The 25,787-nt window shown below is 38.3% G+C and overlaps 5 non-coding genes across 5 annotated transcripts; 4 read left to right on the top strand and 1 right to left on the bottom strand.

The window, feature by feature from the left end:
- Positions 1-2,436: 2,436 nt before the first annotated feature.
- Positions 2,437-2,509, bottom strand: Trnaf-gaa (transfer RNA phenylalanine (anticodon GAA)). Its single transcript has one exon. It is a non-coding gene; the product is annotated as a tRNA-Phe (tRNA).
- Positions 2,510-9,413: 6,904 nt separating this feature from the next.
- On the top strand, positions 9,414-9,486 carry Trnaf-gaa (transfer RNA phenylalanine (anticodon GAA)). Its single transcript has one exon. It is a non-coding gene; the product is annotated as a tRNA-Phe (tRNA).
- Positions 9,487-12,692: 3,206 nt separating this feature from the next.
- Trnaf-gaa (transfer RNA phenylalanine (anticodon GAA)) lies at positions 12,693-12,765 on the top strand. Its single transcript has one exon. It is a non-coding gene; the product is annotated as a tRNA-Phe (tRNA).
- Positions 12,766-13,764: 999 nt separating this feature from the next.
- On the top strand, positions 13,765-13,837 carry Trnaf-gaa (transfer RNA phenylalanine (anticodon GAA)). The gene has a single exon. It is a non-coding gene; the product is annotated as a tRNA-Phe (tRNA).
- A 1,278-nt stretch (positions 13,838-15,115) lies between these two features.
- Positions 15,116-15,188, top strand: Trnaf-gaa (transfer RNA phenylalanine (anticodon GAA)). Its single transcript has one exon. It is a non-coding gene; the product is annotated as a tRNA-Phe (tRNA).
- Positions 15,189-25,787: the final 10,599 nt, after the last annotated feature.

Genomic DNA, 25,787 nt, shown 5'->3' with positions numbered 1-25,787 from the left:
TTTCACATTTCTGTTCGTATATTTATCACTCTTATTTTTCCGCTCTTATTTTTTATGGCTGGCTTTTGAACAAATCTATAAACTCCTCAATCCGCTCGTCCGCACACTTCGAAATTTCTTTGGAAATAAAGAAAGTTAAAAAACAAAAACAAAAATGTATATGCGAATACTCATCTCGCCCTGCATCCAAATTGAACGACTTTTTTTCGTCATCCTCTGCTCCCTTCTTTTCATTACTCATAATCAATCATTCACTATTTATAATATGAGGTGCGCAACTAAGTTCCCGCTGTTTGTCAATAGGTGCCGCCAGCAGTGTGTAGTAGTCGATTCTAACAAAGCCTACACGTCATAAACTAAGCTTAGACATATGGTAAACAAACTGCTTCGACACATTAGTGATTTTGTTTTGGTATCATATACTTTCGGTTTTGTGAAAATGTCTGATTTTGTGCCGAATAATCGTCATTTGCGGGAAGTCTTGATTTTCCTCTTTCATTCGAAAAAAACGGCGGCTGATGCGCATCGATAGCTACAAAAAGTTTGTGGAGATGCTGCTTTAAGTGAAACAACGTGCCGAGATTGGTTCCGTCGCTTCAAAGACGGTGATTTTAATGTTGACGACCATCCGCGTAAAGGAAGGCCAAAAACCTTCGAAGACGCTGAATTGGAGGCATTCCTCAATGAGGTTCCGTGTCAAACGCAAGAAGAGCTTGGTTCAGTATTAGGAGTTACCCGCCAATCCATTTCCAAGCGACTGCATGCTTTGGGAATGATTCAGAAACAGGGGACTTGGGTTCCTTATGAGTTAAAACCAAGGGATGTTAAACGTCGTTTTTTCGCCTGTGAACAACTGCTCCAGCGGCAAAAAAGAAAATGTTTTCTTCATCGCATCGTGACGGGTGATGGAAAATGGATTCATTACATTCATTACAGCAATCCAAAGAAAAGAAAGTCATGGGGACTGCCTGGTCATGATTCTACGTCATCGCCTCGGCCGAATATTCACCCTGCGAAGGTTATGCTATGTATTTGGTGGGGCCAAGTTGGTGTTATTTATTATGAACCGTTAAAGCGAAGCGAAACCATCACTGGGGATCGGTATCGACTTCAATAGATGCGATTGAGCCGAGCACTGCGCGAGAAGCGGCCGCAATACGCGGAGGCATGAAAAACTGATTCTACAGCGTTGTCAGCCTCAGGTTGCCAAACGCGTTAAAACCTACCTGGAAACACTAAAATGGGACATCCTACCCCACCCGCCATATTCTCCAGATATTGTGCCGTCCGATTATCGCCTGTTCGATGGTACATAGTCAACTGATTGTTTCGATTTGTATCCTGTCTGTGGCCTGCTTTATTTGCGAGCAGTCAAATCTCTTTCTCGCAACTGCAGTGTTATGATTTCTTCAGCATTATCTGTTTTTTTTTGTTTTGTGTCTTTTACTACGCCTTACTTCCTATTTAGTAAATTCAAAAGCTTTTGGAAATTTATAAAAAGGTTTTAAATCTAAAGAAGAGTTGAAAGAGGTAGTGCCAATATTCTTGCATAGCAAAGGAGCAAAAAATGAGATTTGCACTTTCAAAACATCAAATTTTATAGGAATTAACAAATTTTCAATAGCACAAAAATCTTCTCAGAGTGGTCTTTTTTGGCCTTTTTTAATGACACAATTTTTTTTTTAACTTACAATTTTGGTAGCTTCAAATTAAAAAAAGGAACAAACACCAAAGTAAAAAATTTTCGCATTTTGGGTATAAAAAAGCACAAAATTTTTTGCTAAGAGGAAAGGGTTGGCGCAACTGCACAACTAGGCTAGTGTGACATCACGCACTCTTTGATGAGCTCAATCTTATTTCTATACTTCTTGAGTTCATTCTCCTTTAAAAACCATGCATACATATGTAGTATATTAAAAATAATTTTTTCGCCGCACAGTGCAACTTATTGCCTTCTTCTTCTCGCCTAAGCGATTTCAGCGGAGTTTTATGAAGTGAACCAATTTGTTTTTCTTCACAGCACGACAGTACTACCTAATCTAATTAGAAACACCTAGCCAAGGACAGGTTTAATTTTTCAGTCCTATGCAATCGAGGCCTTTATTGTCCTCTGTCTCCATCAGTGGGTAACGCCAGAGCCTTTGAATATAATCAAAAGAAATGGAATAAGTCTAATAGTCATGTTTATATAGCTGATATAGGTCCCTATTCCACCGCCTGTGTCATTCACATTCGTCAAGGCGCAAAAGTTCCGTAATATTCCTGAGAATCTTTCAGTCGAACACAAAGAATTTGATGGCCCTCAATTTAACACAATTTTTTTTGGAACTTAAGTAAAGGTCTTGGTCCAACTAATAAAACAATTTTCTTACAAAATTTTATTTACAAAAAAACTAAAAAGCACTGCAATATTTATGATTAAAAAAAATTAACATTTGCCGAAACCAGGGATCGAACCAGGGACCTTTAGATCTTCAGTCTAACGCTCTCCCAACTGAGCTATTTCGGCGCATATGAAAAGTTGTGCAATATGCCTATGCAATTTCAAAACAGATAAGACTTATCAAAAATTCTCCAAAGCATTTAAAAATTTATTTCAAATTTGTATGCAAGCACTTTTTTTTTTGTAAATCTTCGAAAACGGCTTCTTATCACTTCAAATTTGATTCCATTTCAAAAATATAATAAAAAAGTATGTGCGAATCGCCTGCCGCTGCTCCTCAATGCAGTTCTTTAAAAAAATTGCAACATTAAAAAGTCGTACGCGGCATCGGAAAACGAACAGCAAAACCCAGAGATAATAAATGAAAAGGACGCAAGCTACCAAGCATGCGGAGCATTTCACTGGAATGCCACGCCCAAAAGCGACATTGAAACCGGCAGAAGTTCACATTTCTACCGATACAAACTAAACAAAAAAATATAAAAATGCTGAAAGATAGTCTTGCTGCTCGAAAAAAGTAAAAGCGGCTAAGAGACAATTCAAAAAAATGTACAGCTTGGTGTTGTTGTTGTTGTTTTTGTTTTTGTTTTATGTATTTATTATTTAAACTGATTCATTGTAGTTGAAGTTGTTGTTATTATTTGTGTTGTTGGCCGAATCAGATTCAGTTGGCGCGGCTGAAACCCCATAATTATGAAATTATTACCGAGCGCCAAGTTAAAAGGCACCAAAATCGAAAGAACTCGAACAACAAAGAACAACAAAGTCAACAGCAAGCAACTTTGTTAATACAAAAAAAAAACCACAGTCGTCGCGACGGAATGCTATGTCTAAGAACAACAACAACACAAACTACAAATGTAGCTTTTCCTGCCATCGTCCATCAGTCGCGCCACTGCACGCTCAGCGGCCATCAATGGCCAGTGGCGCACCCAACACATCAGCCACAGCGCTTGCTGACTGACTGACTGACTGAGTGACTTGGTTATACTCGTATCCGTACCGCTGGCCAACGGAACGGCCTTTGCATGCCACAAGCTAGCAAGGCAACCAGCCAGCCAGCCAGCCAGCCTTGCGCAGAGCATACACCCTGCGGGCAGGCAGGAAGTTGTGCTGTGTCGAAGAAATTCGTAATCTTTTTTATTCGTTAATTTCTTTGTTTTAAATGTCTGTTTTTTTTTTTTGTTCCGTGCTGCCTCTTTCTTACAAACATATTTCGCGCCGAATGTCTTTCTTAATTCTGTTTCATTTCTTTTTGGTTATTAATTTTTTGTTTTTTTTTCATCACACCGCTCATTGCGTGCTTTTCGTGCGGGTTTTAGGTGAACATGAAAATGTGAGATGAAGGAAAAAATAAAATCCGTCGGCGGTTAGCGGTCGGTGCAATAGAAGACAACATGCACAAGCTGCACGCAAGCGTCCAAATATATTTGATTTAAGCAATTTTTTTGTTGTGAATTTTCCATCAATCGCCTAGAGAATCATAGGGTATCATAATAAAAAAATGTCATATTCCGAGATTTGGAACACAGCTGCCTACATAACAGACACCTAAAAGCATCTACATATAAACATCTTCGACGCCAAACACATTTTTATCCGATTTCCCAAAGCACAGCGGCTCTGTATGCAGCGGTATTGGTCAGTGTACGGCACCAGCAAATATCGAACTACTTAAATACACCAGCGCTTGATATTTTAATTAGAAATGTTGCATTCGGGTATATGTATGCATGCGTATGTGTGAAATGCAATTAAAAAGAAAGAATAACGCATCAATTTTCTTCAAGCATCCAATATGTCCTTTCTCCGGTCTTTCGTGTAACCCTTGGGCGATCATTTTTAAATTTCAAATGTTGCTGTTATATTATTTTAACCAACACTTAGGGCTTTGACATGCACACAAATAAATTAAACACATACATATGTATATGTATGTATAAACGTGATAATCAACGCAAGAATGCAATCGGAAATTATTCAGTAACTTGGTAGCAAAGTTAGATTGTAATTTAATTTGTATGGCTTGCAGCAAATGCTCATTAAGTCTGTATTTTGCCAGGAGTTGCAGTGGAAATATCATAGCTACATTTGTTATTCTCTTATATGGCGTTTGGTCGTTCCAGCCACAGTGAAAAGAATTCAGAAGGTGTAGCCAACTGCAGGCTGTTAACCGGCTCTCATCGAATTCGAAGGAATCAGCTGATTTGCTGACGCCGTATAGGATGTAACGGCGGTTCGTTTACGGCAAAACTGAGATTGTGTTGCTGGTATAATAACAAATCAACGCAACCATTGATCAACATACTTCGTTGCCGTCGGACCCATAGATGATTAGATGCGAAACTCTTTCATTCTCATTCATATGTGAGAGCGCGCTCAGGAACAAGTTTGAGTACTTGGCAGCACTTGCAATCCCTGGGTTGATGAACAACTGATAGTTGAAATGGCGGGCTGGGAGAAGTAAGGTACCAAAAATAACTGACGAAAGCAGTTTGCTTTTGCGTTAATGGAATATTTATATATATTTATAATTATTTATTTTAAAATAAACTCAATTGTAATGTAATAATTAAAGTGAGTTTTTAGAGATTTCTTCTTATATCCTTTTCGGCTTCTACTTTTAAATCTTATGGTGTGCATATATGAATACATTTTGTTGTTGAAATGGTTGATCACCGTTTTACTACCACCGTCCTCGTATAATGATGTTTTTTTGTTTTTTTTTGTTCTAAGTCAGATCCATTTAGTGAGATCTAAGTATAGCAGCAAATACTTTATCTCGATGTCTGAGATCTCTTTAATTTGCTGCGCGAAAGGCTTACCGAAGGACCGGAGTCGTGCCCTAGCTAGCCATGGACATTCACATAAGTAGTGGAAAAGACTTTCCTTCACCTCTTCCGCTTGACAGCTCCTGCAGATAGGATTGAAGGGTAGATTGAGACTAGCTGCATAATCCCCTACTTTCCAATGGCCTGTAAGGGTTGCAGTGATGCGTGAGATGCTTGGCCGGGAGCATCCTAATAGAACATTCGTCCTTTGGATTTTGTATGGCGGCCATGTGTTCTTTGTTGTAATACATATATGTAGTTAGTTGCTTCCTCTTCTTTCGGCTAAAGCATGATAGTGTGAAGCAATGGATGCTTTTAATGTGTTGAGTTGGGTGAAGACTGCCACCGACTCTGCTATTTCTAGTGACGAGCCTTTTCTTGCTAGCTCATCCGCTACCTCATTACCCAGTATGTTCCTGTGACGTGGACCCATATCAAAGTGACCTCAAGCCAATGACTGAGCAATTCCAGCTTCTCTCTACACTGTAAGACTAGTTTGGATGAAATGGAGTTGGAGTCCAAGGCCTTTATAGCTGCTTGACTGTCTGAGAAGATAGCTACTTTTGCATCAACTTAATTGTAGAGTTTTAATGATTTGCATGCTTCTCTGATCGCTAACAGTTCTGCCTGGAACACGCTGGCATAGTCAGGAAGACGAATTGACTGGGATAGGATGAGCGGCCCGGATGGAAGCCAGCTCCCAGACCACAGTTCATCTTAGAACCGTCGGTATAGATTTCGATATCGTATCTTCCAATCACCTTCCCTTTGCTCCATTCGGCTCTCGGTAGAAAACGTACCGTAAAACCTTTCTTGAATTTTAGGTCGGGGACTGTGTAGCCTGATCTGTTTTTGAGCAGCGAGGGTCCCTGTAGGAGGATCTTACTGTGACCGTACGACCTTGTTGTCCAACTTTCCATGTCTCTGAGTCTCACGGCGCTGTAAATAGCTATTGTTTTAATGTGTAGATCTAATTGTAGCAGATGAGTTAGTACATTGAGCGATTCAGTAGGACTGAGTTAAGATACACGCTGTTCTTTGTGTCTTGTTCAGCTTAGTTTTAGTTTGGGTAGTTTCGGTTGGATACCCCATTTTTACCCAACATTCTCTTACACGTGTAAAGTGCTATATTCGCTTTCTTTACCCTGTACTCTACGTTAGACTTCCAGCTGAGTTTGGGGTCTAGGATAACACCTAGGTATGAATACATTTTACAGACATGTAATTTTATTGAAAACTGTGTGTTGGTTTATGTCTGTAAATGCCTGAAATTATGAAAAATGCACATTTTTCTCTCACGAGAGAAAGAGTTACGCATTTTGTCATCTTTGTACTGAACAACAACTGTTTGGGCGAGCGTAAGAATACGTGTGAAATGAGTGGACAGAATTCTGCTGCTTCGACATCCCTGGGGATTTGAAAGATAATCTCACGATGTTGCTCCGCATGACCAAATATTGAGACCTTGCATATATTTTGAGATCGTTGTAGGAAGAATTTGCTCAAAGCGCTTTTAAGATTTAAAACGACAAAAGTGGTGCGACCTTATCTGGAAACGCTTGATTTTACAACTCAAATTGTTTGTGTCGAAGCCTTTCACTTTTCCGTGTTTATGCAACATATCCCATGCTGAAATACTAGCCATTCGAATAAAACTCTGGGTTAGCATTTCCAAGGCATTCGGTTTTACACTCGACTTGGAGTTACACACGTATCCGCCCAAGGATTGTCATTCCAATTACTGGGAATTTGGCATTCGCCAAAAATTATTGAGAAGTTGTTGTTATTGTTGTAGCAGCCCAATAGGCCCTGCCAGTGTGGTGTAGTCACCTATTGTCATCGTCTAACTCATCTAACGGTTGGTCCAGAAAACGTGCTGCTTCGACAGGTTCGATCCAGAGGAAGAGAGGTGTTAGGTGAATGGATTTATGAGGGTATGTGAATAGGAGATTAGTATCGTCACACACGCCGCCACATGCCGGACATATGTATGCTATCAATTCTGGATAGGTTGGAATTTAACTTGCTGCAATATCCTGACCGTAATTGAGCCAAAACTACGCGGGTCTGACCAGGCAGCTGAAGCTTGCCGTTTACAATGGGTGGTGATTGGACTCCGTTAACGGCATTCGGGGGTCGGGAGTTTAGGAAGATGGTGAGAGTCTCCCGATGAATGTCGTTTAATATATGTCTACATATACGGATCAGTAGTTGCTGTTGTGTTTGGACCTGGATCTCATCGGTGTAGTCGAGGAGATGTCCCCTGACTCGCCTGGGAAGTGGCTCCGTCTCTAGAAAATGTCTGCAGGGTTGATTCCTACGGTAGCGCCTAAGCATAAATTGTTTGTTGGCTATTTTTCTGTGCTCCTTGACTGGGAGCATGGAACTCTCGTTGTAAAGATGCTGTAGAGGAGACATCAGAAGGCATCCCTTGGCAGTACTGATAGCAGTATTTTGACATGGCGGCCGGTTTGACGTACCGGAATGACTGGAGTTTTTCGCGACTAAGGGCTGACGCTTCAGTAAACAAGCACTGTGTAGTGCGCTGAACCTCACGCCTCATGTTGCTTCTGCAGCAATAATGGTATCAGTCAGCTAACTCGTAGTTTAGCTGTAAGTTACCGGTCACGTAGGAAAACTACTTATACTTATATTAGCTTGGGGAAAAAGAAAACCATTATTTTTAAGTAACATCGGACCTGACAATCGAATCTCTCATCAAATTCTCGAAACGAATTAATATCTTGAATTGACCAAAATCTATTATAAAAATCTCGGTTAGGTGGGGAAATCATACAATATAATGAGCTCTAGGGCAACACAACGGACCCAACTTGCGGTCTATGTGGCACTCCGATGCGGGGTCACCTTTAAACCAACCAACCAAGTAACATTTTTCGAGCAAATGGTTTAAAACTGTTTTATGGTCGGTCTTTAGCTCCTGGGCGATGCTACAACTACATTTTTGACCTGAACAGAATCGACGAAACCAAAATTGCACGTAATTAGCTGCTACAGAATCGGCTGTCAGCACCATAAACACCATTCACAATTTCAGCGGCCTGGCATGCACTTATAAAAGAAAACTGTAAAATGAACCGAGTTTTCTCTTTTCTGACTTCCATTGTTAACACCCTGTAATTCACAACTGAATGGAACAAACAAAAAACAGTAAAAGAACTTTTTTTAATGTGAAATGCCACCTTGATAACGACGATAAACTTTAAGCCATCTGCCGAGAAAATTGAATTTCTTTTTCCCTAAGCTAATATATTTGAACTTATAATCTTTATATATTTACTAAGGTAAGGGTATATTCTCCTAGACTTAAAATTGAAAGATCTGCGCGTCTCCCTAATGCTTGCAGTGTCTTTCAGGCGGAAGTCCTGGCAATTGGGGAAGCTTTTAGGCTACTAATCGCAGATCCCTCTTTTAAGGGCAGTATCGCATAGCCAAGCTGCACTGGGTTCAGCTACAACAACCTCTATGCTGTTAGAACAAAGTAGGAATAGCCTTACCACCTTGAGCGAAAACCATAAAGTTACCTTAATCTGGGTCCCGGGACATCGGAACATTGAAGGAAATGAAAAGGCGGAAACTGGCAAGAAGGGGATCTGCCATGAATTACTCTCTTGCAGAATCAGTATTCACACGATTAGGTGAAACGACGGGACGCCTGGAGACTAACGGCAGTCATAACTGGCATTTGGTCTGTGGGAGAAGAAGCAGCCAAAATGGGCATCCCTCACAACACACACTGTCACAGTTGTAACAACCAGAGAAAAAGGAAACAATCTTCTGGAAGAATCACCATTTAAACCAACTACCAACCAAGGTAAGGGTTATTACAGTTCGTTAACGATACAAATTCAGATATCAATGTAAGTTTGGCATTATGCGTCTCATAATCGGCACTTAAGCTAAGAATAAGAATAATGCAAAATCTACACTCTTGCAAATTTACTTTTTGCCGTATTAGCTCTGGATTAGCATTCCCCTTCTAGTTGAGGCTTTTCTGAGGGTTAAGAATTAAGAATTAATGTTTAAGAGCCCTGAGCCTAAAGTTTCATTTAAGATGTACTTTGTATTTCTCAAAAAGTTTATACACTGAATAGTTTTGATGAAATATTCTATAAGCAGCCGAAATAGCTCAGTTGGGAGAGCGTTAGACTGAAGATCTAAAGGTCCCTGGTTCGATCCCTGGTTTCGGCAAGTAATATTTTTAGCTATTCAAAGCAGGAAATTGTGTTGATTAATACAATTTTGGGTTTTTTATATAATATTTTAAAAAAGCTGAATATATTTATTTTAGCCTAATATCAGGTTGTTTCTCTCTCGAAAAAAATACCATCTCATTACGCATTATATGGCAACATTACGAAAATATTGCCACACGTCCTGTGAAATTTTTACACATTTCATATGAGAAAGGAACAGCAAAAATTCAACACTTCCGCCAGTTATACATACATTGCATATAAAAAAAGATATGCATACCTGCATGTATCGGGTGTATTTTTAAGAGCTGAAGAACTTAAAATGATAATATAAAACACAAATATTTGTTAGTTTTTTAGTTATAATTTGGTAGATAATTTCACATGCTGCATTCGATCAATCCAATTTTTGACTACTGTTTCAAATAGATGTGGTCATATGGCTTCAATGGGAAAATGTAATGTAATGTGGTAAAAAACATAAAATGGACGAAGTTTCTATGAACTTAGCGAACAAAATTTTTTTTTTAAGTAAATTTCCACATTTTGGAAGCGTTGTTCTGGCGTTAAACCATTCATGAACACTTGTCAAACCTTAAGAAAAAAAATTAATTGGCTCGTACACTTCTGTTAGATGTTGGGTCGAGCTCCTCCTCCTATTTGCGTGTGTCAACGTTCCACAAATGGATGGACCTACAGTTTTGAGCCGCCTGAGAATGGCTGAGTTTTTTTATGAGGGGCTTTTTTATGGCCAGTTTCGGAGGTTTGCTATTGTCTGCTGAGGGACGGCCGTTATTAGAAAAAACTTTTTCATTTTGATGTTCGATGCACGGAGACTCGAATCTACGCACCCCCGAATGGTAGTCACGTACCAAACATTCGGCTATATTTACCGATATCGATAGTTCTCATGCAGCTAAGAATCACCCGACACATTATTGTCAGATCTCAATGCCACAGTTTGATGGCTATCACAACGTTACCTTACAGTCAGGTCTGGATACAATAAACTAATTATTGCAAGGCCTGTTCCCAGTTATTCACTATATAAAAAGTTTAAATTTATGTAAATGTAATAAGCCATTGAAATAATTATCGTTTTTTCTAAGAATCTTCCTCTTAACATAGAAGTACAAATTGTCTGGCAAGAAATAATATTACGTCCCTTTTCGTTTCTTTCCGAAATTGTTGATTTACACATATAGCTATCCGAAATATTTTTGCCAAGGATGAAGCACTAATGCCTTTTCCTTAAAAAATCAAACGCTAACAAATAACAGCACCCAATTACAATTTTAATTTCTGATTATTTTATGTGTTTTTATGATTTTTGCTTGGAGTTACTTTTAAAATTTTGTTCACTATCTAATAGTTTTCATTTCTTCACTATATCGAGGCGTTCACTCCATCCAAGCACGGCTGTATTTGTGATTTTGTATAATGGATTTTACGATCGCTCTTAAGGAGAAGGAAATTTCGGCGAATATTTCAGCGATTAGAATTGAAGCGGAAATGCAGACAGCATGCAATCCTCTCGAGGATTGGCGAAGCAATATAAAGGGTTTTTCAATTGGCGCGGGTCGATTTTGACGCCCTGTGGCAGCCATTTTGTTTTGGTGACATTTGTCAAATCTTTTGTTTATTATTCAATTGTTTATGCCAAATCATCATGGCAAGTTACACGATTGAATAGCACGTTCAAATGATAAAACTTTATTATCAAAATGAGTGTTCATTAACGCAAACGTTGCGCGCATTGCGCCCATTTTTCGGTAGACCCGGTGGCCCTTCCAATTTCTTATGGCCCATATTGAACCATATGGACCTAGACGACATGTGGTTCCAGCAGGACGGCGCTACGTGCCACACAGCAAACGCCATTTTATTCCATTTCAACATCTACCCGCCCTTATTGAAAAACCGTTTACTTATAGAAGAAGAAAGTTTAGTTTTTTTTTATGAAATAATTTAATTAGTTCTCAATTTCAGCCCCATATAAAATTTTCGATTACACAAAGGCAGTTTTACGTATGTATGTGGTATATAATCTGGGACCTGGAAGCGGAGAGCCAGAACTTTGTTGGACTATCATCGATGACATCTATCCGCCGATGGACTTCAAAAGTCAAAGAATAGAAGTTTGAGCCTTCAACATTCCACTATCTCTCTCGATTTGATTTGACAGGCTACGACTGGGATATGACGTCAAAAACGAAAAGAAAAAACACAAAATCACTTCGGTTTTATAATCACAAATTCTGATTACTTTTGATTACAATTTTATTTAATTTAATTAAGTCAAACATACAACCCCAGGTTATTTTTACAATGATTGACCTTAAGAATTGACCTTAAAAACTAACAACAAAATTAAAGTTAAAATTACAATAGTGATAAAGAAGCAGTAGGTATTAAAGAAAATAAAAAATAGTAGTAATAGTAGAGGTAGGGATTGATTGGAGTTAAAGAATGAGAAATTATTTGAATTATTACGGCCGTTAAAAAAATTACGCGTTTTACGAAATAAATGTCACACTTTCATTATATTATATTTATAAAATTTTTTAATAAAAATATCAAAAATCAAATCTATAGAGAAAACATTTTCAAATATTTCAAAAAAAAAAAAAACCGCATCAAAAAATATTAAAAACTGTATGAGTTATCATGCAGACCGTGCCGGAAGAAGTAGTTTCAAGCAAAAAGAGTTTAAAGTTTGAGGTACAGCAACGCTCAGACCGCTCTCTACCTAGTTAATAGGCTGTAGAAGGTATACTATTGGGTATTTCCGCATGAAAATTTCACAGTATATTCTTAAGATACTATACTTTCGAAATATCGAAAAAACAAAACATCGGTTTTTCGAAAATTCTGGACGGATGTAACTCCTCAAACTTAACAAATCATCAAAATCTATTTCAATATTCTTGATAAAATTTTTCTAAATACACTCTATAAAAATTGATTAGCTTCATTTTATTTACGCTTTATTTTACAAATACTTTTCGTAGAAATTCTATCGAAAATCCATGTGTCATTAAAAATGATGCCATCTCATGGACTTCAAACTTTTTCGCAGCTGGCCGAAGTCGGTGAATTCAGTGTTAGGCCGGAATGTCTCTCAGGCAATATATGTAGGTATGTATATATGTATGCAGGATATTAACAAATGTGTGAATGTGGGATGGTGTCGTTTATATAGCCGAAATAGCTCAGTTGGGAGAGCGTTAGACTGAAGATCTAAAGGTCCCTGGTTCGATCCCTGGTTTCGGCATATAGTTTTTTAATTTATAATTTTTAATTTATATTATAAAAAAATGCATAAACTAAATATGAAAACAAAAATATTTGTTCAAAACTAGAACCCAAACAGGAATTCGACGAATGTCGCTATAATAAGATAAAAATGCTAATGTGATCAAGGTTCCTACATTATTGTTAACAAAATTTTTTCTTTTTTTAATTTATTGAAGAATAAAGATTTTTTCTCTTTTTTTTTTTGTCTTCGCACTTGAGCGTCGTCTGCTGCGGCGAGTGGTGTGCCATTAAAATAATTCCTCCTGTTCCTCTTCCGGTTGTTTCCTTTGCCCCAGAGATGCGGTAGTAATTAATTTCCAATTTTGTTTAAGGGGTATCGCAGGCTACAGTGGCCTGTGAAGTAACCAGTGTGTAGGTCCACTCTGTTTTTGCGAAAGTGGGTAAATACTTATGTAGGTGAGGACAGAAAAGATCAAAGTAGGCGTTCTGTTAAATACAGCTTCTTCTGCTCTCACCAGTTTTGAAGTCAGCAGCATGCTATCGGCTCATCTTCTAATTAGAGAGGTAGGTTAAGGTTAGCATGTTGGTTAAGCATGCCTGTCCATGACAAGTTTTTTGGCGCGCAGGACTCGCTCTACGTACGTGCCAATAAGTTGCCAATTTTCCACGTTTTCTATCATTTTTCGATGACGTAGGCTGCTCTTAAGTGAGCTAGTCTGTCTTCGATAGTTTTGCGGTATAATTTCGAACTTTCACATTTGAAAAATTAAGTTTGAGCCAATAGGTGCATCTCCGTAGATGCTTTCAGTGGTTTCCGTTTTTAGATATTTGGGAAAATACCCATGTGCAGATAACATCTGAGGAACTGTGTGCCATTCCATTTATCTATGTTTGGTATAAGTCTCGTCATCCATCTGCCATTCGTTTCTAGCTCCCAGCGCTTTTACCATATTTGTAGTGTGTCCTCTAAAATTAACAAGATTAAAGAATAACATTTTACAACAATAAATTTATAGCCGAAATAGCTCAGTTGGGAGAGCGTTAGACTGAAGATCTAAAGGTCCCTGGTTCGATCCCTGGTTTCGCCAGGGAACTTTTTAATAAAAAAAATACTCAGCGAAATAAGAAATAGAATCTCATGTGTATGTAACCATTATTGTTATAAAAAGACAATGCTTTCTTCGGCGAAATTAAAAAAACATATTGCGCGGAAACTACGCTGTTGATTTCAGCGCCAATGGCCTTTAGTGACTTACAATTATTCGTCTTGGCAAGAGTCACACTTAAATTATCTATCATATCAGTACGTCGTTTTGTTTTTGCCACCACGTCGTTCTGTGGATTTCTTTGGTTTAAGGGGTCCCAGTGGTCTACAGCTCCAAAATTTAGGGTATTTTAAGGATTTTTTTTTACAATAAAAAATGAAAAACGATATTTAAATTTTTTAGGCCTTTTCATTTAACTTCTTTTACATACAAAAATGAAAAAAAAAAATTTAAATGGAAGTTGACCCTCCCGAAAAATTTGACCTGGATGGTGTTGTCTATTTTGGCTCTTCTATTTATCTAAAACACAAATAACAAAAAAAATTATTAATCTCAGTATGACTGTAGCTATGTCCCGCCACTAGAATACAAAACAAAATTGATAAAATGGCGCGGTTTTGAATTTTACACTCTAAAAATCTGTTTTTTCCGTTTTTTAATAAAAACGAAATAATTGAAATAAAAATATGTTTCTAGTATGGGTGATAGCCATTGATGTTGTGAACAACATATTAAAATTTCACACGATTCGGTGAAATAGTCCTTTTTTCGTTTTTTGACAACACCAGGCCGAAAAAAGTCGTTTCGAGAAAATGAGTTTAAAGTTTGAGGCACAGGAGCGCGCGGGCCGCTCTCTACCTAATTAATAGGATCTATATGCTATTTCCGTATGAAAACTTTACAGTATATTCTTAAGATCAATACTTTCGAAATATCGAAAAAACAAAAAATCGGTTTTTCGAAAATTCTGGACGGATGTAACTCCTTAAACTTAAGAAAGCATCAAAAGATACCTTCTATTCTATCATTCTTGATAAAATTTCTCTAAATACACTCTATAAAAATTTATTAGCTACATTTTCACAGTTTTTATGCAGGTTTTATGTACACTTTATTTTACAAATACTTTTCTTAGAAATTCTATCGAAAATCGATGTGACATTAAGAATGATGCCACTTCATGGACTTCGAATTTTTGGCGGCTGGCCGAATCCGGTGAATGCAGTGATAGGCCTGAATGTCTCTCAAGCAATATATGTATGTATGTATGTAAGTATGATATTAACAAATGTGTGAATGTGGGATGGTGTCGTTTATATAGCCGAAATAGCTCAGTTGGGAGAGCGTTAGACTGAAGATCTAAAGGTCCCTGGTTCGATCCCTGGTTTCGGCAGGGAACTTTTTAATAAAAAAATACTCAGCGAAATAGGAAATAGAATCTCAAGTCCGTTATTGTTATAAAAAACTAAAAATATTGCGCTGATACTAAGCTGCCGATTTCAGTTGCATGACCTTTAATGACTTAAAAGGATCGCTCTTGGCAAGAGTCACACTTAAATAATCAGTGGTGTTGTGTGTAAGTCGTTTTCTTTTTGCCACCACGTCGCTCTGTGAATTTCTTTAGCTTAAAGGCATTTACAAAAAAATTTTGGACCGTCCAAGTGACTTAGCGATTGTACTATTTGTTTTTTATTTTCGGACTGTGCATGACCCATCTTTGAAATAAGTTGATTTAATTATTAGTTATTAAATGAAATTTTTTATTTTTAATTCGCTACTTATAGTCCGATCAATTTAGACATTCTAACAAGCTAAAAATGGATGAAATTGTTCATAGGACTATGAATAAGTTCGTGCGGTTTTTTTTCGAAATTTGAAGCTTTATTGACGTAAAATGGTTACAAATTTAATATTCAAAATATTGTCCATCGCTTACTACTACTTTTTCCCATCTTTCTGGCAATTCACGGATTCCCTTTGTGAAAAATTCGGTCGGTTTTGCCGCAATCCACGAATCGATCCATTTTTTGACTTCATCGTAATTACGGAAGTGCTGGTCAGCCAGGCCATGTTGCATCGATCGGAAGAGATAGTAATCGGATGGCGCAAGGTCTGGACTATACGGCGGGTGGGGTAGGACATCCCATTTGAGCGTTTCTAAGTATGTTTTGACCACTTGTGCAACATGTGGCCGAGCATTGTCATGTTGCAAAATAACTTTGTCGTGTCTATCGGCGTATTGCGGCCGTTTTTCTCGCAGTGCTCGGCTCAAACGCATCAATTGTCGTCGGTAGACATCCCCCGTAATCGTTTCATTCGGTTTCAGTAGCTCATAATACACAACACCCAGCTGGTCCCACCAGATACACAGCATAACCTTCAGGCCATGAATATTCTGCGCCGACGTCGATGTTGAAGCATGGCCAGGGTATCCATACGTTGCCCGACGTTTTGGGTTGTCGTAATGGACCCACTTTTCATCGCCAGTCACAATTCGATGCAAAAAACCCTTTCTTTTGTGCCGTTGAAGCAGTTGTTCGCATGCCATAAAACGGCGCTCAACGTCTCTTGGCTTCAATTCATACGGCACCCAATGGCCTACCTTTCGGATCATTCCCATGGCTTTTAAACGTTTGGAAATGGTTGATTGATCAACTCCCAAAGTTTTTGCAACCTCTTCTTGCGTTTGAGCCGGATCTTGATCGAGCAATTCCTCCAATTCGGTATCCATGAACTTTGGCGGCGCACCCTCGCGTTCTTCGTCTTCCAAGCCAAAATCACCACTTTTAAAGCGTGCAAACCACTTCTGGCACGTTCGCTCAGATAGAGCATGCTCACCATAAACTTCCACCAAGATACGATGACTTTCGGCTGCTTTTTTCTTCATATTAAAATAATGAAGAAGAATTCCCCGCAAAAACACATTATTTGGCACGAAATTCGACATTTTCAAGTGTGGTAAAAATATTGTTGTTTACGCTTCAAATAAAAAACTTATACTGACGTTTGTGCCTTACGACAGTAGCTCTCCAATGAATGTTTGGAAATGTGGATCGATGGAATAATAATCAAGTTACGCCATCTGTTGTAAAACCGCACGAACTTATTCATAGTCCTATTATGTATATTAAAAACACAATTTCAAAGCTCCCAATCGATCCGGCCAGGGGGAAAAAATTGACTCGAGGTGACAGGTTAAAAAATTGGGTTTTTCGTGAATTTCTCGAAAACCGTCAGTTTTATCGCAAAATTAACTCAGCCAAAAATGGTAGAACAGAAAGGTATCAATGATTTTTTCCCTAAATACCACCGGTTCTAGGATATAACGAAGTAAAGAGTTGCAAGTGTCAAAATATGCACACATTTCCACGCCACTTCGGAGGTAGTGTACTTAGCGCGTTTTTTTAACGAGGCTTCCCCAGTAGGCCTATTCCACTGGTCTGTTGTGATTAAAATAAAAAAAACGGAAGTAAAAAATGGATTTTCCGGTTTTAAAACGGAATTAAAATTAAAAAATCGTAGATAAAAAATTTATTATTCCGGGTTACAGTCATATATGTTACAGTCATCTTCTTCTTCTCGATCTTCTTCTTTTTCTTCTTCTTCTTCATCCTGTCTGCAAGTAAATTGCGTCAACAACGATGTATCGCATGCCAGTTCGTCCGAACCGAACGAATCTTCTGCTGTTGGTGATTCAACATTAGAACACGATTGGCCTTGACAATTTGTGCAAGCCAGGGAACAATACAGACCCACTTTTTTGCAACAACATTTGGCACTGCATTACATTGCATTGAATATTTTTCACTTAATTAGTTAAAATGCAGAAATTATTCCAAACTCTTCTTCTTCTTGATTGGCGCGATAACCGCTTACGCGATTTTGGACGAGTTTAACATGCACACCCGTATCGTACTAACCGATGCCAATTGCACACACCACGTGAAGACACCTGATCTTTCCAACGCAGAGAAGGCCTTCCTCTTCCTCTGCTACCACCAGCTGGTACCTCATCGAATACTTTCAAAGCCGGAGCGTTTGTATCCATTCGGACGACATGACCCGGCCAACGTAGCCGCTGGATCTTTATTCGCTGCGATATGTCTATGTGAATTTAAAGCTCATTCTTTCATCGTTCCGTCACCTGCGATACTCGCCGTGACCAACGTGCAAAGGTCTAAAAATCTTCCGCAGAATCGTTCTCTCAATCTCTCCAAGGGACGCCTCATCAAATCTTGTCATCGTCCAAGCTTTTGCGTCATACGTTCGGACGGGCATGATGAGTGCCTTATATGTAGAGTGTTAGTTTTGTTCGTCGAGAGAGGACTTTACTGCTCAATTGCCTACTTAGTCCAAAGTAGCACTTTTAGGCAAGAGAGATTCTACGTTGGATTTCAAGGCTGACATTGTTATCGGTGTTAATGCTGGTTCCTAAATAAACGAAGTCTTCTTACAACCTCGAAATCATAACTATCAACTATCATTCTCTGCAAACTACCTAACCTAAAATAACTGAATCTGTGCAACCAATAGCGCAACTTGTCAGCAGTGATGCCATTTGAAAAAAAGCGAAACTTCAATAATAGCTTTAAATTTTTACGAGCGGCACAAGGTAATCGATAGATAAAGGCAGCGTACCTATCCGAATGGCCATATGTGTATGTATGTCTGTCTATCACATATTTACATGCGTACGTTTTATATAAATAATAGGACTATGAATAAGTTCGTGCGGTTTTACAACAGATGGCGTAACTTGATTATTATTCCATCGATCCACATTTCCAAACATTCATTGGAGAGCTACTGTCGTAAGGCACAAACGTCAGTATAAGTTTTTTATTTGAAGCGTAAACAACAATATTTTTACCACACTTGAAAATGTCGAATTTCGTGCCAAATAATGTGTTTTTGCGGGGAATTCTTCTTCATTATTTTAATATGAAGAAAAAAGCAGCCGAAAGTCATCGTATCTTGGTGGAAGTTTATGGTGAGCATGCTCTATCTGAGCGAACGTGCCAGAAGTGGTTTGCACGCTTTAAAAGTGGTGATTTTGGCTTGGAAGACGAAGAACGCGAGGGTGCGCCGCCAAAGTTCATGGATACCGAATTGGAGGAATTGCTCGATCAAGATCCGGCTCAAACGCAAGAAGAGGTTGCAAAAACTTTGGGAGTTGATCAATCAACCATTTCCAAACGTTTAAAAGCCATGGGAATGATCCGAAAGGTAGGCCATTGGGTGCCGTATGAATTGAAGCCAAGAGACGTTGAACGCCGTTTTATGGCATGCGAACAACTGCTTCAACGGCACAAAAGAAAGGGTTTTTTGCATCGAATTGTGACTGGCGATGAAAAGTGGGTCCATTACGACAATCCAAAACGTCGGGCAACGTATGGATACCCTGGCCATGCTTCAACATCGACGTCGGCGCAGAATATTCATGGCCTGAAGGTTATGCTGTGTATCTGGTGGGACCAGCTGGGTGTTGTGTATTATGAGCTACTGAAACCGAATGAAACGATTACGGGGGATGTCTACCGACGACAATTGATGCGTTTGAGCCGAGCATTGCGAGAAAAACGGCCGCAATACGCCGATAGACACGACAAAGTTATTTTGCAACATGACAATGCTCGGCCACATGTTGCACAAGTGGTCAAAACATACTTAGAAACGCTCAAATGGGATGTCCTACCCCACCCGCCGTATAGTCCAGACCTTGCGCCATCCGATTACTATCTCTTCCGATCGATGCAACATGGCCTGGCTGACCAGCACTTCCGTAATTACGATGAAGTCAAAAAATGGATCGATTCGTGGATTGCGGCAAAACCGACCGAATTTTTCACAAAGGGAATCCGTGAATTGCCAGAAAGATGGGAAAAAGTAGTAGTAAGCGATGGACAATATTTTGAATATTAAATTTGTAACCATTTTACGTCAATAAAGTTTCAAATTTCGAAAAAAACCGCACGAACTTATTCATAGTCCTATTAGAAATATAAACATAAATTTCACTTAACTACTCCTTAACCGCCTTGAAACGCCTACTCAGTAGTATCGTTTGTTTTACGAATACTTGGACGACTAGCTTGGTTATCTACCGCCAAATCGTAAAAATTAAAATATTACACTTTTATTTAAATGTGTGTATAGCTAGTATAGTCTAAAATATATGTATGTGGGTCCAAGTGGAATGTTTTTCACCAACGTATGTATGTATGTAGCGTAGAAGTGCTAATCACCGCAGGCGAAAATACGTCAGCAGGATAAAAAATATTTGGGCTTTATTCGGAAAATGCAGTTGCGGTCCGTCTACAGGATGCACCTTGTTCATGCGTACATATTTTATCCACCATTTATGAAAAAGCGCATGCAAGGGAAAAGTACAAAAGAACCATAGACATACATACATACATACTTTTGAATATTTATGAAATTCCTGTAAAAATTTAATATATGCAAAGCAAATAAAGAAAGCGAACCAACCCTTTGTGGATATTTGCGCGAAACATAACAAACGAACCGTTATGAATTATAGCAACTGATCGTAATAACTCATTTTTACCAAAAATGAGACGTGCTAAAGCGTTGAAAATAAGCGATGTGCAGTGTATGTGCTTATATATGTTTGTATGTAAAAGAAGTAAATAAATTATTAGGTGCGCAACTAAGTTCCCGCTTTTTGTCAATACATAGATGCCGCCAGCGGTGTGTGCTAGTTGATTCTAACATAGCCTAAACGTCATAAGCCAAGCTTAAACATATGGTCAACAAATTGCTTCGACACATTAGTGATTTTGTTTTGGTATCATTTACCTTTGGTTTTGTGAAAATGTCTGATTTTGTGCCGAATAATCGTCATTTGCCGGAAGTCTTGATTTACTACTTTCATTCGAAAAAAACGGCGGCTGAAGCGCATCGAGAGCTACAAAAAGTTTATGGAGATGCTGCTTTAAGTGAAGCAACGTGCCGAGATTGGTTCCGTCGCTTCAAATACGGTGATTTTAATGTTGACGACCGTCCGCGTGAAGGAAGGCCGAAAACCTTCGAAGACGCTGAATTGGAGGCATTGCTCAATGAAGATCCGTGTCAAGCGCAAGAAGAGCTTGCTTCAGTATTAGGAGTTACACGCCTATCCATTTCCAAGCGATTGCATGCTTTGGGAATGATTCAGAAAGAGGGGACTTGGGTTCCTTATGAGTTAAAACCAAGGGATGTTGAACGTAGTTTTTTCGCCTGTTCGCCTGTGAACAACTGCTCCAGCGGCAAAAAAGAAAGGGTTTTCTTCATCGCATCGTGACGGGTGATGAAAAATGGATTCATTCCAGTAATCCAAAGAAAAGAAAGTCATGGGGGCTGCCCGGTCATGCATCTACGTCGTCGTCTCGGCCGAATATTCACGTTGCGAAGGTTAGTCTATGTATTTAGTGGAACCAAGTTGGTGTTATTTATTATGAACTATTAAAACCAAGCGAAACCATCACTGGGGACTTCGACTTCAATTCATGCGATTGAGCCCAGCACTGTGCGAGAAGCGGCCGCAATACGCGGAGAGGCATGAAAAAGTGACTCTACAGCATGACAACGTTCGGATTCACGTTGCCAAACCCGTTAAAACCTACCTGGGAACCCTGAAATACGAAATCCTACCCCACCCGTCATATTCTCCAGATATTGCACCGTCCGATTATCACCTGTTCCGATCGATGGCACATGGTCTAGCTGACCAGCAGTTCCATTCATATGAAGACATCAAAAAATGGCTTGATCCGTGGTTAGCCTCAAAAGATGAACAGATTTACGGCTACAGTATACGAGATCTACCAGAAAGATGGGAAAAAGTAGTAGCCAGCGATGGGCAATACTCTCCATGATTCACTTGTAATCATTTTTCCAGAATAAAGTTGTATTTTCATCAAAAAAACAGCCAGAACTTAGTTGCGCACCAATAAATATGAAAAAAATATTAAACGTATTAAAACTGAGTAAAAAAAAGAGAAATTTCTTTAAATTTGTAAAATCAAAAGCAAACTTTGCCCTAACATGGGATCGAACCAGCATATTTAGATTGTTAGACGTCTAACGATATAACTGTTAAGCTACTACAAAACTTATAAATAGAAGCGTTCACTGAGCAGTCTATTACTCGTACGCATAGCTGTTTGCACACATACATACATACATGTATAGATTTAATTCTGTATTTATTCAAATTAATTGTAATCTACAAACTTGTCCGATTTTGATTAAATTTTAGTAAGCGAACGTATCGTTCAGCGAGAGTCAGGTGATTTACTCGCACAAAACCATGTCGCTTATCGCGTCTAAATATAGAAACCACTCGACAAATTGGCTGTGTGATATATATGTACGTTTGTGTCATTGTATGTATGTACATGCATACAAACGAGTACATACGAGTAGATACATATTAATGTTATTATTATTATTCGTAGGCTACTGCGACCAAAAGATATCTATTGTGCTCAACCTGCTGAGGTACCCTATATTTTAAGGCGTTTTAAACATTTTAGCACATTCTGAGGTTTATTGTTCCATAATTTACATGAATGCATGACAGTACCACCAAGGTGAAGTAGCCGTTTTCTGCCTAGGGCAGGAGATTTACAAAGAATCTGTTCGGAATTTTTAGTGTCCATTTCACAAAATCGGCAGATGATGGTCCAAATTTTTTAAGTAATATCTCAGGAGGCTACAGTGGCCGGTAAAGTAACCAGTTAAAAGGCTTAAGTTTACTCTGCTCAGCGAAAGTGTCTCATCAGAATGTACTCGAGCGTGTAATTCGTATTTGAATCTTGCATATACTCGAATGTTTTTGATGTTAGAAAGTCAAAATTAAGTAAAAATGCCAAAAAGTGAAGTTTGGTCGAACAGTGTTATCATAAACTATCATTATTATTAAAGGTTTGCTCACTAGTGACATTCGATTTTAACACTCCCTTACAAAAGGTTGTATTTAAGAAGGTGAATAAAGAGGAAAGTATTAAATCTTTTTTGGTAAAAATGGTAGCAAAAAAGTATTTTCTTACTTAAATGGAAACAAACTGCGAACGGTTTAAAAAATAAATTTTAATTAATATTTGAATGTAAATAATGGTACAAATAAAAGTTATTAGCGAAATATTAAAACAAGAAACTATTTCCCTTAATCCAATATTTTATATATGAATTAATTTTTAAATTTAAAACCGATCGCGAAGTTTCGCCAATATGAAACTATTTTGTTAAAAATAAATAAATTCTGTTAGTTGTTTGGCCGAGATCCTCCTCCTTTTTGTAGCGCGTGTCTTGATGTTGTTCCACAAATGGAAGGACCTACAGTTTTAAGCCGATTCTGGCAGATAGTTTTTTATGAGGACCTTTTTCATACTGGTACTGTTCTTTGCTAAGCCTCCTCTGTACACTTCATCCATCCATGGGAAGTTGGGCTTATTGGAAACAAGTTCCGTCAATCCCAACTTTTTTATAATGAGGTCTGAAATGTTATCGATCGCGTCGGGACTATCCAATTACTCTCCCTGTCGTAACTCTTTGGAAAGTGCTAGATCTTTGCAAAACATGAATTCCGTCTAAATCACCACATTATAAGAAATAAACCTTTGTAAATTCTCCACTCATCGATCTCAGATTGCATCAATTACTCTATTATGTCCTGACCATAGTCCTGAACATACTGATGAAAACTCATTAACGAATTGGTGCTCGTATGCAGACAAATTTTACTTTTCCTCGACTTTTACTCAAACTTTCTAGAGCTAGCAACCCAGTGTCTTACTAAGGGAGCCGATTTGACAAGAGAGAACGATAAAGCTGCTAACTGAGCAAACCTTTTATCATTGAATCATGGTAAACTATCAGCTTCGCGTACTCAACGGATGTTTTCGAATTCACCTGGATTCACTGATGCCAATTTCTTCGCATTCTTAACGTCTGCACAAATACGTGAATTTTCTAAAATAATTCTGTGACAGAGCTGATTTTACGTTTTGAATAAGGAAGTTCGTCGGCAATCTATAAAAAAAATACAAAAATTCCGTGAAAATTGCATATTTAAATTTTTTTTATTTACTCAAATTAAATTTCAAAAATGTCTAAATTGACGTGTATCTTTCATTTGCTTGTATTCCATTTTGAGGTCGGAATTCTTTGAGAATATTTCTTTGTGCCCAGTTAGGAACCGTTATGAAAATGTCGAATGCAAAGCTCTATTTAACTCAGGCTTTGACTCTTCTGCCTGCTTGCATCGATTGTTGCAGTATAACCGGTCAAGAATCCTCTTCACTTCACTTGATAATTTATGGAAAGTTTTTATTTAACAGAACTCACGATATTGCACTAATTTATAAACAGATCCCTATTTTTACTAATACCTACAACTAATTTCTACACAATTTTTCATATAAGGACAGCCTTAGTGCTCATATTCAAGTTTATCGGTAAGTTGAAGTTAATTTTTTTTACCAGTCCCTGGTGTAATGGAGTATGTCAATGACGTCATGACGTGGTTTATGCTTTCGTAATGACTTCTTTAAAGGCTAAAACTTGGAAAAATTGCATATATTAAAAGCAACCGAAAATTATCACCTTCACACCATAACTTAACCATCACAACCAAATAAGGAGTGTAGACCAATAAAACTCTTAAAATACTCATCAGACAAAATGGTCGATTGGATGCCTACATGCACATGCATACACACCCAAGTGAGTAGTATAACAGTAGAGAAGGGGGCGCATGCAAGCCACAAACAAGAATGAGTAAGAAGTGAGAGGCCGAGAGTACATTTCCCCGTTTTTTGTTTGTTTTTTTGTTGCTGATCTTGTTGATCTTTATGCGCAGAGCAGTGTTTTATGCAGAAAACCTACATGGTTGCATATTTATGAACTTGTATATGTATATAAATCTAGGCAAGTGAATCCAAAAGCATATGTAAATATGTGGTGTGCTTTGTGGGCCAGTAACGCCTTCAGTATTCGCAGACATTTGAAGAATTTTTCATCTTTAATGACAGCAATCAATTGTTGTAAATTGTAGAGCAGCGTTGAACGGCAACACATTGCAATGAACGGAGAGTCGAGGTAAGCGCAAAGGAAACAACAAATACATATTCATATGTATGTATGTATTGCACAAAAGAGCTCCGCTTGTATAGCGAATGCAAGTGATTAACCCGCAATTTTTATTCTTATGGAGTTGAGCAAAGGGATTACGCATAAGTATGTGCATACAAGCAAACCATGTGTGTACGTGTGTACAAATGTATGTAGGAATGCATTCAAGCGCAAACTCGTAAATAGGTGCACATGCGCAAAGTTCAAATGCCGCAATTTCCATGCAAAAAGTCAAGCGGAAACTCAAGGTTTTTGCCGTTTCATTGATTTGCGCTGGACTTCATTGATTTGTCGATCAGTTTGCAGTTTTATTTTCTTCCACTTGCGCATATTAAATCTGTCTTCACCTTTTTTCCCGTTGCAAACTGGATGTGTTTTTTATGCTCGTGTTGCACGAATCCATTCGCGTTGATTTGTTGATTGCGTTGACCCAAAAACTTTTTGACATGCAGTTCCGCAGAATTTTCATAAGCGTGTTGTCGGTTACTACTATGCCTTCAATGAACTAATTATATTTTTTTGCTATTTGCTTACACAACGCTTCAGTTCGACTGGTATGAATGCTATTTCTGGTTTTACATATTTGACGGTCGCATTTGCGTGAAGTCGTAACTAAGTTTGACTTTGCTAATATTTTGGAAATCAGTCACAACGCATGTACATCTCTTAAAGGCATTGGCGCAGTCATATAATTAATTATTTGTTTGACATGTTTAGGTGGAAGTCTCTCTCAGTATTTACCATAACTTTTCAAGGATCCCCATTACCATATACGCAGCTCAGACAAAAGCCTCCGATTTTTGTATCAGAATCAGACTAGAGATACTTTTCCAATAGAGAGAGAGAGTTTTGCCGA

Source organism: Anastrepha ludens, chromosome 6 (genome assembly GCF_028408465.1).
Source record: "Anastrepha ludens isolate Willacy chromosome 6, idAnaLude1.1, whole genome shotgun sequence".
Taxonomy (NCBI): Eukaryota; Metazoa; Arthropoda; class Insecta; order Diptera; family Tephritidae; genus Anastrepha; species Anastrepha ludens.
The sequence above is the reverse complement of the archived record's forward strand: the minus strand, read 5'-3'. Positions and strand labels throughout refer to the sequence as shown.